We start from the raw sequence: 14,710 nt of genomic DNA, 5'->3' as shown, positions 1-14,710 counted from the left end.
CGGAGGAGTATGGCAACGAAAACTGTGACGCGAGAATTTTATATATTAGATTAGTAAAATTAACCAAATGTGGAACTTATAACTCTTTAAAGTCCATTAAAACATTAACTTGATCTAAAGTTGTTGTCAAGTCTCGCTTTACATTCTACTACTCTCAGTTGGTCTACTAGCAACCATCATAACATTTTTTGAAAGATACACGCACCAGTCTTCACAAACGATACATTTGCATTTCATTCACAAACCATGAAAAGCGGATTATTTCCACACCCTTTTTATAAGCACAACAAACGTGAGATAAATACTTTGTTATGACAGAACGTTGCAGACCTTAATCCTGTGAGAAAGCCTCCCATAGAGGTCTATTAAGCCTTTGTATCGACACCTGTAGATTCAATGCACGTTTATATTGAGAACTGAATACCTTGGAACATGTCTGAAAGGCTTTTATCGCAAGTACAGGACGTTAACTTCTGATAGAGGTGGTGAAGAATGTGATGGCTTAGTGTAGTGTTGTGCCGTTGCAGTTTATGATATATATTTTACATGCTTCAGCCTGCTTTTAAATTGTAGTTCCTTATAAAGAGTTTACTTTTGTTGTTATAATAAAAATTACTTAAAATATATTACTTTAATTTACACCGTTGTTGTATATGGACACTGGAGCAGAGTGTTAGAATATGCAATGACATTTACAGACTTTGCAGACTTTAAACATACCTACTTATTATTAAGTTTTTTTAAAGTCTGTATTTTCACTCAAAAGGAAAGGCAAAATAAAAATATTTTTAAATTATATTTCGCATTCCCTATGCTACTTTAAATCTAAGCTCAATGTTAATTTAAAACGTATCTGATTTGAACTGTCTATTTCAGTAAAAAAAAATATCCCAAAAGTTACTATTTAATTAATTAATATGCGGAAATAGTACCCTGTATAGAAATTTGAAGGCTGCTTCGATTCATCTTTGACCTTTGAATTTATCCGCCTATAGGTCAAGAACGGTTGGGCATAGTTTCAAGCCGTAGGACCCATAACACATATTAAAGTGAGGTCTTAAATATCTGATATTTCAGTAAAGGTACACTAACAAAATATATTGCTTGCCTTCGCTACTTATCTACATTTTGCAAGTTATAGTAGGATTCAAGAATTCATATGGGTGATCTTATCGTCACATATTGAATATTAGTAGAGAAATTACACAGTTCAATATAGAAATAACATACAAAAACGCAAAATTGACCAAGAGTTGACCTTTCCCACTAATTTATACACTTTATCTGATGCAGCTGATTATTAATCAATCTAATCCTATTATTCTATCTTCAGTGTCAGCATAAAAATAATGCGTAGCACATCTGGATAAAATAATTGTATTATAGACATTCGTAGAAAATCGACTGGTTCCCAATTCTGTGTTCTATTACAATTACGATTAGGTAAGGCGATATCTCCATTGGGGAATTGATGTTTTTATTGAAAACGAAACTCCATTAGTTTGATATTTTTTCCTTAACATTCTTATTTTCTTCATCTAAATATTACGTGTAAGAAAATTATAGTTTTCATAAATCAAAATTGACAGCACAAAGAAATTGTAGAGACTAGAGAAGCGGAAAATATTGTTTTGTTTTACCAATCGGAATCCATCAATAAAATTCCACGAAGTTATTACGTACAGCTGAAAATCGTTTCTTGGAAAAGTAAGATCCAAATAATATGTAAAAAGTCACAATTCTAAAGCAGCACGACATGAATTTAAGATCAATTTTCACGTCACATTCCGTGAATTTTCTTTAACACTGAATTTTTTAAAGGTATGATTAAGTTTTCGTAAAATAAAGTTGGAAAAAAGTTGTGCGTTGTGAAGTTTTGCGCGCGAAGGCTGTAGCGCGTGCTTCGTCCCGCCCTGGGGCGGCCGGTGGGCGGGGCGGACACCTATATAAGCTTTTGCATGGCTGAAAGTTTGTTATTGAATGCGCGCGATCATATCGAAGACGTGGTACCCAGTATTCACTAGTGACTTTCCCGATCCCGTACTCTTCTCGCAGGTGAGTACAAGTTCAACTCTATCATGTGGAAAAAATATTCATGGAATTGTATGAGTTAAATATCACAAATTTTATGTGATGAATTCAACTCAATATGAATGTTAATAGGTCATGCATTATTTTGTTTTTTAATGTAGTCATATTGAATGCTATAAATATTTATTATTACATTTTTCATGGTTTCACGATTATTATTTTACACCAGAAATTGTACCTTTCATATTAATTAAATAAATTACCTTTAAATATAATTTCTCACAAAAGTTTCTCATACACTTTAATTCCTTATTTCGAACAAAGGGGCATGTTATTTTATTTTGCATATAATTGTAACTATTAAATTATACATTTAGTTGCAGGCCAAATACTTATTCCAGTAAAGGTACACTAAATTATAAAAATAAATTTGAATAAAAATCTATTTTTTAATAATTATATTAATAATTCCTTTGTCATAAGGATAGAAAAATAGAAGGATAGAATAAAGCTTTCTATACTCAAAAAAATATATGGCTACCTCATAAAAAAGTATGGCTGCGGCAAATATTACGCATTAACAAAATTGATTACGTCAAATATCTACCGTAATATTGCAAAACAAACGCAATAACTTACATTTTGTAGTAAATGATCACAAACATGCAACGAACTAAGCAATTTGCCGCTCGGCATATCTCGAATAGCGTCCATGTCTATTGTTATTCAAAGCAACTAGCTACTTTCATCCAAATGCGTCTATAATGATGCAGACATTATCTGTTTCCGTATTGTATTCCACAACAGAAAACTCTAAATTCATATGATAACTACGTACAATAATGTTCTCGTATTTAAATTACAATTTCCTTCGAAACGGATATTTTAATGTATAAAAATGTAAAATAATTTTACGCGAACTGTACTCACAATAGACTTCAAATCAAGTGAGGCCTTACAATAGTATATTGTTCCAATGTCTTTCTGCACAATGAGATGAAGAATTATTTTTTAACATTTGAATACGTTTTGTTACAATGTGTTTTGAAATTTGATGCAGCAAATTAATTATTTAAAAATACAAATTCTAAGTTCTTAGTTTAATGTAGCGTGAATAAAATGTACAAAAATAAAGCAAGCGAACGGCAAGGATAACAAGGAGATAAAAAATCATTAATACATTCAAAATACGTTCAAGTATTTTCAATTCTTCACTGAACACACGGAGAATATCGAATTTGTCAATAAGCCGCGTAAATAAATTTTGAATAACATTCCGAGCACGTGCTTTTAAGCTTATAAGGTAAATCGTATGACGGAATCATTGGAAAAGAGATTTAATGTATCCCCGTACATTTTGTATCAGCGTGTGTTTATTCATGCGTGAAGCGATACCGTATTTATCAAAATTGATACACAATAAATAACGAATGAATAAATTCAACACAGTTACGTGCTTACTAATTACGAAATCCTTTAGCGATGTAACTTTGATATTATACTTGCATAAATGTTATTAGATTGCGATTTGTTCTAAAGTTTTGCACCAAATCGGTTCTGTTGAACACTGTTAAGTCCGGGATAATGCTTCCGTAGTTATCCCGTATTACCGCGAAACACAAGATGCTAATCTATTATTATTTTATAGAATTACGAAACCAAATGAGCCAAAATTTCGTAAATTAAATAATGCTTATTAAAATCCGCGCACGTTGTCCAATACTTGTACAGATTAGCATAAAAAATACGAAATTGAGCAATAATTTTCGTTGCAAAGCTGAAACGCCGGCTAAATATACTTGGTTCAGAATAATAAAACGATAAGGTGCTAACGCATTTCTGATACACGATTACAAGTTGCAGTAGTAGCAAACATGAATGGTTATTTTATGACGGGCAGACGATAATTGGGGCACTATTATAGTTTTAAATCGGAACATATCTGGTTTATGGCTATTAGTCGTATCGTGTTTTATCTTTGATTTTGAAATTCGATAAACAAAACTTTCAATGGCCGTTTACCGCTTTTCCACACATATAACTATTAATTCCCTACCCCCGGTTTCTGAGTAAATTTAACTGTAATTTATCTATTCAATAGCGTTATTTTTATATGAGTTTTAACGCTAGATAAACTACCGCTAAATGTACCTCAGAAACAGGGGGTTTGTTATTTTGACACCATTAATATATAATATGAGTTAAAAAAGAGTTGCAAGAGACTGCAAAAGACGGCTATTCTCTCAAGTTTGTTTACATAAATGTCCGTGACATTCAATTAAAGATTAATCTCACGCTATTCTTTGGCTTTTCGTTGTCGACACAATAATGTTATCGCTCTATGACTCCATTTGCGTGGGATGTAATAGTTCGTGTTAACGATTACGAATAATTTGTCACAAGCATGTTTTTCTTCAACAATAACTATTATTATCTTCCCCTTGTTTCTTTCCTTAACATATATTTTAACGTAAATACGTAGGTAGAGATGTTCTCATTAAAAATATAATGATCACTCTGATTATAGCAGATATGTTATCAACACCAAACTATATATCATAATCAAATATATATCAACACAAAATGGTAAGCTTTATATTAAAACTTTTGGGTTACTTTGGAAAAGGGGATGTATCTTGTGTCCGCTTTAATTTTTTGAATGTCAATGTTTTTAAAACCCCACACGGCATGGGACTGATAACATAGCGATAGAGATATAAATATTTCTTTAAACAGTTTCTCTAATAATTCGTTAAATAAAGCCAAGAGCCAAATCTTGGTAAGTACAAGTAATTTTGTAATCTTTATGCTCAAAACGAAAGCATTTTTCGCAACAGGTAAGCTTTTAACTAAATTAAAGTATGGGAAATTAATGTCGTTAAAAAGTATTTTTCCTTAAAAATCTGTGTAATCTATCACAAAGCTATTTTCTTAAAAGCGTAACATTTTCCAAAAATACACCTTATTAATCTGGCATTGACTCGTAATTATTTGTTTCCGAGATTTCGAAGCCGGCTTATTAGTTTGATACGATTAAAGATTGCTTAGTGTAGCCGTGAATGGAGCCGATTGAATGGGACCGCTGACTTTGGGACGAATAAATATTAATTCTAATCCTTTGCGTAGCTCTTTAGACAGCGTTTACCGTCGGCACGGTGTCATTCGTCCCTCTCGTTACAACGTTTCGTGTTCTTTTATTTACTTTGACAATGAACTACTACTCTTCGATTAGAATTTGTGACCGTTTGATTAATTTTGATTTCAAACTATTAAAGAAACTGAACATTTTTACCTGAAAAAGTATAATGAAAATCTGTTTAAATTAATCAAATATCAATTAATCCACAGCCTATCTTATAAAAATATAACGCAATTTATATAGTTTTCAAATAAAAGTCGCCAGTTTTACCAGAATTAAAATGTTTAAATGACGATTACCAAAAAGACTGCTTATTTATTGCTAATACAGTTCAACAAAATTGAGATTGATTTTCCTGTGCGTATTGAAACAAAATAGATTGAATTCTAAACGCACATAAAGGAGTACAAAAATAGCTTACGAATGGTTCATTCATAATACGTATAAGTAGTAGGTAGATCAATTGTGTCTAAAATAGCACAACAAAAAGATTCAAGAGCTCACACTCTTTGTAGCCGGCACTAATCTTACAGAACACCCATTTATAATACTCCACTCAAAGATCAGACATGCCGACATCCTCCTCAAACCTCCGGCACACAAATTAAACAATTAGAATTAGAAAAAGGTCACCAAAATTTTCTGATGCTATTATTCTCTTAAATAATGAAACTAATTTGATATTTTTCCCTTAATTTAGATGCGAAAGAGTTTATGAATATTAATATTAACTCCAACAGAATTCCAAGTAACTTGATAATTGATATCGTGCACCGTATCTTAATAAAAATATGGCGGTGCTCGTTTCTCAAAGTAATTTTATAGAGTTAATAACTTTGTATTCTGTAGTGTCCAGTTTTTATTGCTCATGTTTCCTGAAACTCTCATTTTCGCAGATGAAATTTGTTATTATCACTTTTCTTTGTGATACAAATTGTTTGGGATATCATTACAAGTAGAACTATTGCGATTTTGAACAAAGTGTAATAGTCACACAGAACACAAACTTAAAGAGGCAGTTAGAAGTTTATATGTGAAACAAATAATATATCCCGACTTTCTACTATTACTATAAAAAAAGCCTCAAAATCTATTTCTCTACTAATCCAAACCATCAAAGTAACATTAGAACTGTAGTTTAATCAACAAAATATCAAATACGGGAAGATTGCCAAAAGAATTTATACACCCAAATCAAAATACATATGAATAATTAAAGTTGAAAATTCTATTTTAATCACGAACGTTGCTGATGTAAATTATAACTAAGACACTGTGGTGTGGCGAAGCTCTTTGGTGACGTGGACTTTACAAGCCACAAGTCTCGGTTATCGTTTGAAAGTACCCTAGAAACATGTAATTGAAAACACCTGTACTTGGGACCTGAGATTTGAATTAAGCTAGTTTTATTCCTTTGATTTGTTGAAATGTTGAAAGCGCTAATAGAAAGTTGGAATGCTTATTTATAACAGTAAAGTGGGAGTATGAGTTTCCGTCTACGGATTTACTCGCTAAAAATAAATCAATGAGTGTTCGATGATTGGGTAGGCCTATTTATTTAACTACTTTTTTCAACTTTGTAATTTTAACATAAGTTGATACAATTGTAGAAAATTTTATGTCCTAGTTTATCTGTATGATACTAAAAGCAAATATCTCAAGCTCCCTCATTCGTAAAATATTGCAGATAAAAGATATATGCGTAAATAAATATTCCACGTATGCACAGCACCCAGTCAGTCGTTCGTTTCCAAGGCTTTAGCCAGACATCTCAAGTCACCTGTAGATTTATTTTATACCACATAGTGTGACGTTGTGGGCCATAAACCGATATTTATGAACTTATCTACACATTCGCGTGACGATGAACCATTACAATAATCGTAAACTTGTATTAAGTACTTGAATATTAATCTTCGTCTAGATATAGGTTGGCGGCTATGCTTTTAATGGGCAATGTGTATAATTAAGAAAATTAACTTTTTTTTGGAAATTGGCTTTCGTACAATCGCAAGTCTCCACTCTTGTTTAGTATAATATTTTATTTGTCAATTTTTATCCCAACACGTGCTTCTCCATTAAAGTTTCATAATAAACGGGTCACCATAATAAATATTTATCAGATTATCAAGACTATCAGGAACCAGAAAAATGTCTAACAAACCAAAAGGAATTTCCCCCAAATATTTCACGCTTCACCGCTTAAGGTTATTACATACGAAAATAAAATAAAGGACGTACAGCAGTTTCGGATAAATCTCATGATAACGTAATCCAATATAATTGCTATAATTTTCTGCTATTTACTTCACATCTTTACACATTTCTGAGTAACATACTTAATTACTTCAGTTAAGTCGGTGACATCAAGCTAAATATCTCAATTAGAACAAAGAATTATAACTGTAATCGCTGTTTCCTACAAGACTTGTATTCCAACTTTGAATCGTTGGCTTATTTTTCCAATTCCAGTGGATTAAGACTGGCACGCAACACAAATCTCTGCTTCTAAACAGAAGGGAATACATTTATTTCATTGGCCACATGTTACTGTCATAAATGGACAAGAACATAAGAGTAAAATATATGGCTTGATGTCGGGTTTGGGCTGAAGTTCTAACAATATATTCCAGTATTGTGGCTTAGGAACTCACTATTAACTGTATTAAGCACTCCAACTTTCATTAGCAGCGGTCTGTTAATTTGATTCTCCTAATTGCGTCTTGCTCTACCTGAATTTTCAATATACACTTTGGGTATAAATATAGCGTTTTAAGAATTTTCAACACTGGATTTGTATTTATTAATGTCAATAAAAATATCTGTGGATTTCTTTATTTTTTGTTGAAAATACGCCTAATGTCGGAATAAATAAATAAAATCTCTATCTATGGAACTCTGGTTGCGAATTCTAAACAAAATCTACCAAACTGTTAAACAGTGAAACAAAGAGGGTAAATAAAAAATTACGTTTGTACATTTTTTACTTATTTTATTAATTACACAGTGACAATGTGTTAGGTATGTAAATTTTCTACACCGTGTCTCCAACAAGGAAGTTTAGTTTAATTAGGCTAATGTAATCCTTGACAAGCAGTGATTATATTGTTCACATTGTGTGTTAACTTTTAACTTACCTTAAGTAGATTAGTTTGGTTACACTTTATAGATAACTCCTGTAACGTAATTTTGTGGTAATGGTGTGTAATAAGTTAATTTTAATCAACATTTAAACTTAACGACACACATAGTTTTAGAGAATAACCACAGTTTGACATTTAAAAGAACTGCAAAAATAGTTTCTACGACACCCGCTAGAGGCGCTGATCAGATTTTCATACAAATTTATCGATAGCTAGCCGGTTGCTGAGAGTCGATAGTATATCTATAATTGGTAATAAAGTATTTTGTGATAATAAAAATAAACGCTTTGTAACTAATCAGATCTTGCACTAAGTTTATTAGCAAGACAGTTAGTGCTTACTGACACTGACTTACTTTAAAGTGTGACAGCATTTTGCATCTTATTATACAAATAGGGTTAAGAATTTTCATATTAATGTAGTACTCAAACTGATAATGCTGTAGAGAGTTGTTCAACTGGTTAGTTGTAAGTCCAGTACTTATTCAGCATAGTTTTCAAACTAACATGCACTCGATCAAAACCTATTAAGGGTTTAAAGTCATGTTCAACAACTTTCAACGAATGTATCGTAAAATCCCTAACAATGTACACGCATTACAACGTAGAGTGTTATTATTAGATTAAAGCTTATATTTCTGAACTTCTTACAAGCACTTAAAATAGTTCGAGTAATAACTATAAACATTGATTTCCAAGTATACTTAGCAACTAAAAACAAGATTATAATCAAAAGATTTTGATTAAAATTAAATAAAACTTTGTACGAAACCTGAATAATTATCCGAAGACTTAAATCCGCTTACTTGTTTTAGAGTTAACAAAGCGATACTTAAGTTACGTGTAACAAAAGCAATCGGCGAACGTGAAAATTATAAATATGGTTGATTGAACTTCTACTTAGTATCACAAGGTCACAGTTCTCATTAGTTGTGTGCGACAGATGAACGTATAAATCGTCAGAGTTGCGCCAACGCCTATTAACTTGACATATATCTCAAAATAGATTTATTGTGATCCAAACGATTGTGGGCACGACAAGTACTAATCTAGTTGTTTGAGCTTTTGTTATAATTATTTTCACCATTTGAACGTTTGACTTTACTATGTACATTTCGCTTTGGTCCCTTCATCTTTCCAACTAATGCCGGTGTTATAAATTCGCATTTCCATGTAAATTTGTGTATCTAACCGTCACTTTAACAGCTAATTTTAAGAGCTATTTCGGTGTCGCGAATTATTAATTTACGGTATGACTTTATAGTGGACCCTTCAACGAAACGGTAAAACATAAAAGTTTGAGTCCGAGCCAGTCACCCGTGTTGTTATGAACGCAAGCGTTGTATTTCGAGCAACGAATTGCGGTTGCAAGTTGATTGCACTCGAGGCGGCGCGTTTCGTCCGTTGCGTGTTGTTGAACACGATGCGATTGCGCCGGCTACAACGCAAATATGATTAATACCCGCCAATGACTACGTTTTGGCGTCTAACGCTTCCGGCGATGCCACGTTTAATGACTTCAGCTTCCTCTGATTATTTTGCATGCCAATTTCTATTGCCCTACGACGAAAGCTTAAAACCAAATTTCGATTCGCCATTCCTAAGTTAAATATACATTTATATTTATATAGCGTTATTCCGTCAGTAACTACAATCTAATTCTTCGAGTCATCCGTAATAAAAGCAAAAGCCTTTCCATCTATGCCAAGACTCTTTGCTTTCAGCTTTCATTTATAAAATGAATCTACTGTTTGCCCACCAGTTGAATCCAAGTCCACTACCCACTCGGTTTACTATCCGACCTCTACGAGTCTACGGCGTAGCAACCACGTAGCAATTCACTTTAGTCGTAGGCGACGTAGCTGTTTTATAACTTGTTTAGAGAATAAGATTAGTCAAATGAAGCATGAAGGTATTTTTAATAAGCTATAACCTACATGAAGTTAATTTCATATGAAAATAACGTTACGACGTCGACGTAAACGAGAAATAATTTTGCATGTGAGCTAACAAGTTTAAGTTTAATACCTATTTTAAAGATGTTAAAGTTTTGCTGCAATAACTGCTGTTGAACAAAATAAACGTACGTCATTTTCTTAGCTGTTTAACAAGTTTTTACTCTATAATTTGTGCCTTACAACTATTAAGGTTTTAAAAGTACAATATTCAGCAATTTAAGTTAACCGTATTTAAATTATGGTCGTTTTTCTTAACATTTGAACTATTTTTTAAACCAAAAATGTAATATTCATCAGCGGAATCACGTTGTACGACTTCAAATATTTCAAAGTACTCGGGAGTAACTGGCGAAAATGAAATTCCTTGGAGTAAATTTGATTCAAGGAAAGACACGTCATTCTTCGCGACCATCCCTTTTAGAATCAAATAAGTTTCTTATATTTTCGATTTGGGCATTATTCCTGATGTAAATTGATGTTGAGTGACAAAGCCACGGAACGAACTTAATTTGTAAGGAAGTTGTGTATAATATACATAATTAGGTTATGTCGGAACATCGTTACGTGAGTGATTGGTGGTTATGTGAGGGTTCGAAGGTTGATTAGACCCGCCCCGTACGGTTATGTTTTAGACAACTTTCAAATATTTGGTAATAAAGTTTTGTAACACTGTGTTAACAATTAAAGTGATAGGTTCTTTAATTGTTTACTGTTTTATCTAACATTTTCAATTAATTAACTATTCGAATGATGGTCTCTCAATCGGTACTCAATTGTTTTCTTCAAAAACGACCAATTCACAACTCTATTGATTTTTTGTTTTCGAAAACCTATCACTACACAAAACCTAGTATTCAATCTTATTTGTTTGAACTACAGCGACCCCAATATTCTCAAGAAAAACAAGCCAAGGCAGAAAAATATTTCAGCCTAGATGAAGAGGTGTACACTTTTCATATTCTTGTAAGACGGCGTACAATAAAAATATGAAGTAGTCCATTCGTCTACAGCATTACGTCTGCAGTTTAGCAAACAGTAAAGAGTTGCTGATAATAAAACTGGCTTTAATGGTGGAATTATGCGTTCCTGTCCCCAACTGGCGGGTAGTAAACGCACTTTAATGTTTCATTGATGTTCAGACATTTCAAATGACGGTTGTATGCAGCTCGATATGCACTTAAAAAGCTTTTACACCAATCACACTATTTCATTATCATAAAAATCTAATGATATTCCTTGTTAACGTGTGCTAGATTACTTAATGGAATATACGTTCGCTTCGAAAATTGAGTTTCGGATTAAAGGGAATAAATGGCATTTTCTTTAAACAGAATCAACAGATTTAGAGGATTTACATAATAATGTTTATGTTATGTGTGTTTGGCAAATATCAAAGAAAGTAGAGCAAGGAATCAATAACATCCCAAAATTCTTATATAAAGAGTTATTGAAAATTGCACAAAAGCAGATTAAAAAAGTCGAGTTTGTTGTGTCAGTTTAATTCTTTGGTCGACCGGAAAATTATGACTCGAAAGTTCCAAAACGAAATTACGTCGGTCAACATTTTTCTTGAAGTTTATTTTATTTTAACGTCACTTGTTTTCTAACTTGTTACGTTGAATTTATTATGTTCAGTTACAATCTTGCGACGAGAAATAAAACGATGTACCAAGGTACCAACAATATGACATGACTTCATTTAATCGTTCTAGAATCTAGAAAGTTCTTGCATAAAATTGGTTATCGCCAATTACCTTTACAAACCTAGAGATAAAGAATTTAACACATAAAATAGTTTAGAGTATCGCCTTAGGAAATGTAAATGCTTATATCAGTGAAAGACAAATACCTTATTATTTTTCTCAATAGGCAATTGATCTAAAATAAAACGACTCACTCCCGGACCGTAAACGAGAACGGTAAATACCACCAGCCGAGGGGAAGCTTCTAGAAAACCTTTAACTAGCCAAAGATACACGTACTCCTGTCGTTAGATCGAACTCCATTGTTCGATGACACAGTTCCATTCAATCTGTGGAGAGATTTTAAGAGGTCCTATAAAGGCTTCGACAAAAGAGGTCCACACTCCACTATTACTAGGACGGTAACGAGAGCCCGTGTTCGGCAAACAGCTTTGTAGTTTGTGCCAGACTAATTACAGCCTACGGCTTCGCCTGTCCGTCCAACGTGTTTGTATTTCATGACGAGTACCATTCGATATTGACGTATTGTGATGGTACCAATGCAAAACGTAAAAGCAAGCAAACATATTTACCAATGCAACGTTAAATAAACTGGATTTTATTTCGTTTGAGTTTCAACGTGGTCTGTTCCGAAATTGGTAAATAAATGAGGTCGACTGTAAACTTTTGTCCGGTACAAAGAATATTCGAAATAAATTTGCTTATTCTGAAAATTCAGCCGATTGAGTGGATAGCATAAAAGTGAAGCCGCAGGGATAAAAGCTAGCTATTTATTTTTCTTAGAAATAAATTTATTGGGATTGTAAACTATTGTCTATTTCAAATCAACTGATGTTATTATAAGAAACAAATATAAAGTGGAGAGATATCTACTGTATTATAGAGACAATGTAGTACAACATCACGCATAAAAACTAGATAGTAATACGGGCAACACATTAAACAGTTTTATGCCTGATGTCGGTCATGTCTCATCATTTTATGTACTACTTGGCATACATTCCCGACACTCAAACAAAAGGTCGTTTTTATTTACTATACGATATACACTGAATATGAATTTCTAAGTTCTTAAACGATCGGAAGTATACATTTTTAAAAGCTTTTCATAATATATCCAATGTAATTTACATAATAAATCAAGACAAAACATTATTCACTGTACCTTTTATAGGCTCAGTATATTTTTTTCTAAATCAAAATTTTCATGCATAGAAACTGTATAGAGTGAACAAAACGAAAAGCTATACATATATTATTATGGACACAGTCGCTTGCGATGTAAATTGTAAAGGCGACAAAACAAATTCAAAAACAACTGCATAGTCTCTCGCTGTGTTATTCAAGTTGTCAGTCGGTCTCGATAAACACGTGTGACAGTGATTGTGTCAGAATGATCGATTTGCGGCGTGCCTCAATGTGCGTCAATGTTCCGCCGTCTCGTCCTCGTGTGGTCGCCGTCCGCCGTGACACGTCCGCTCCGACCAAGTGACGACTACGACATGACGTTGACAACACACTGTTTACGACTTACATACAGACACTTCATACTTTGTTTGAAATTATGAAATTATGTTTCTCAGTAGCACAAATTATTGCTAACTAGAATTGTTTACTGTTGTATACTTAGACTATTAAAGATTAACCCCTCTAGAAAGGAGGCCAGTACTCAACAGCGACGGTTTATATAAGCAAAGCCAGTAAACAGCTGAAATCCAAACAGTAAACAACAAGGAATCTGAAAATTTTAATAATTTCTCGAGAATAATCTCGTTCTAGATATCCCGTCATAGAGATATCATGTCTGAAAAATATAAACTACATTATTCTAACAAATAATTGAAAACTATACGTTTATTCTGCATAATATTGTGACAATGTCTGATCGCCCACGCATCCAGAGTGACTGTGTTTGACTTGTTCGCTAAACGTGTTTCACAACAATTGAAAAGGGCAAAACGTTACGTAATTTCCAGGGCAGCTGTATCGATGATCTTTATAATAAAACTTGTTATTTCTCCATGTTTAGAGTTGTCCTAATAAAACAATAGCGTTTGTTTGCACATCTCGAGGGGTGTTTTATTAAGAGCCTGTGACGTGCCTCCGCGAAAATTTACCGGCCTACTGACAATTGTAGACTCTACACTCAAAATTGTTTCTAATTAACAATTAATCCTCATTCCTATAACTTGACCTCCCTTTATTGATTTGACATTTTGAAGTTTGAAACGTAATTAATTATTAAAATATACCCGTGTCTGGTTGTGCGCCTGTTGAATGTCTAATAAACTAAATATTAAATGTTCAATGTAATCATTCTCGTCGGACCCTTGATCGATGATGGCGCTTCTAACGATGTAATAATGACGAATAATTTTCGTTTCACCTTTTTCTGATATAAGAGGATACTTAACGAGAATATTGAATAAACAAACATTTCAAAGCATTTATTTTTAGTCAGTGATGTTTGTCGTTAATAAATGTGAAGGTGTAGGGTCATCTTTAAAGAATAGTCCATGTTTAGAACTTGTGCAAGTGGGGGCATGACATTGTCGCGCTGCGCGGCTCATTAGTGTTTATGAATAATCTGTGATTCTTCACAGCTAGATGATTGTTACGACTTTATTCTTAACATTTAAAAAAGAAAAATCTTTTAAAACAGAACATTTCTCTTTTGTTTTGTACATCAATCCGTGAAGAAAAAACAAAGACCTGCGCTAAGTGAATTTTCCCATCA

General features: G+C 33.0%; 1 protein-coding gene across 1 annotated transcript in view; it reads left to right on the top strand.

Moving 5' to 3' along the window:
- Positions 1 to 1,962: 1,962 nt before the first annotated feature.
- sNPF (short neuropeptide F precursor) overlaps positions 1,963 to 14,710 on the top strand; it is a 47,681-nt gene continuing 34,933 nt past the window's right edge. The window contains exon 1 of the mRNA XM_076115927.1: positions 1,963 to 2,055. The gene's annotated coding sequence lies outside the window, so the exon portion shown is untranslated. The remainder of the gene's footprint in view (positions 2,056 to 14,710) is intronic.

The sequence above is a fragment of the Anticarsia gemmatalis genome, chromosome 6 (assembly GCF_050436995.1).
Source record: "Anticarsia gemmatalis isolate Benzon Research Colony breed Stoneville strain chromosome 6, ilAntGemm2 primary, whole genome shotgun sequence".
Classification (NCBI taxonomy): Eukaryota; Metazoa; Arthropoda; class Insecta; order Lepidoptera; family Erebidae; genus Anticarsia; species Anticarsia gemmatalis.
This window is presented reverse-complemented; position numbering and strand designations above follow the sequence as displayed.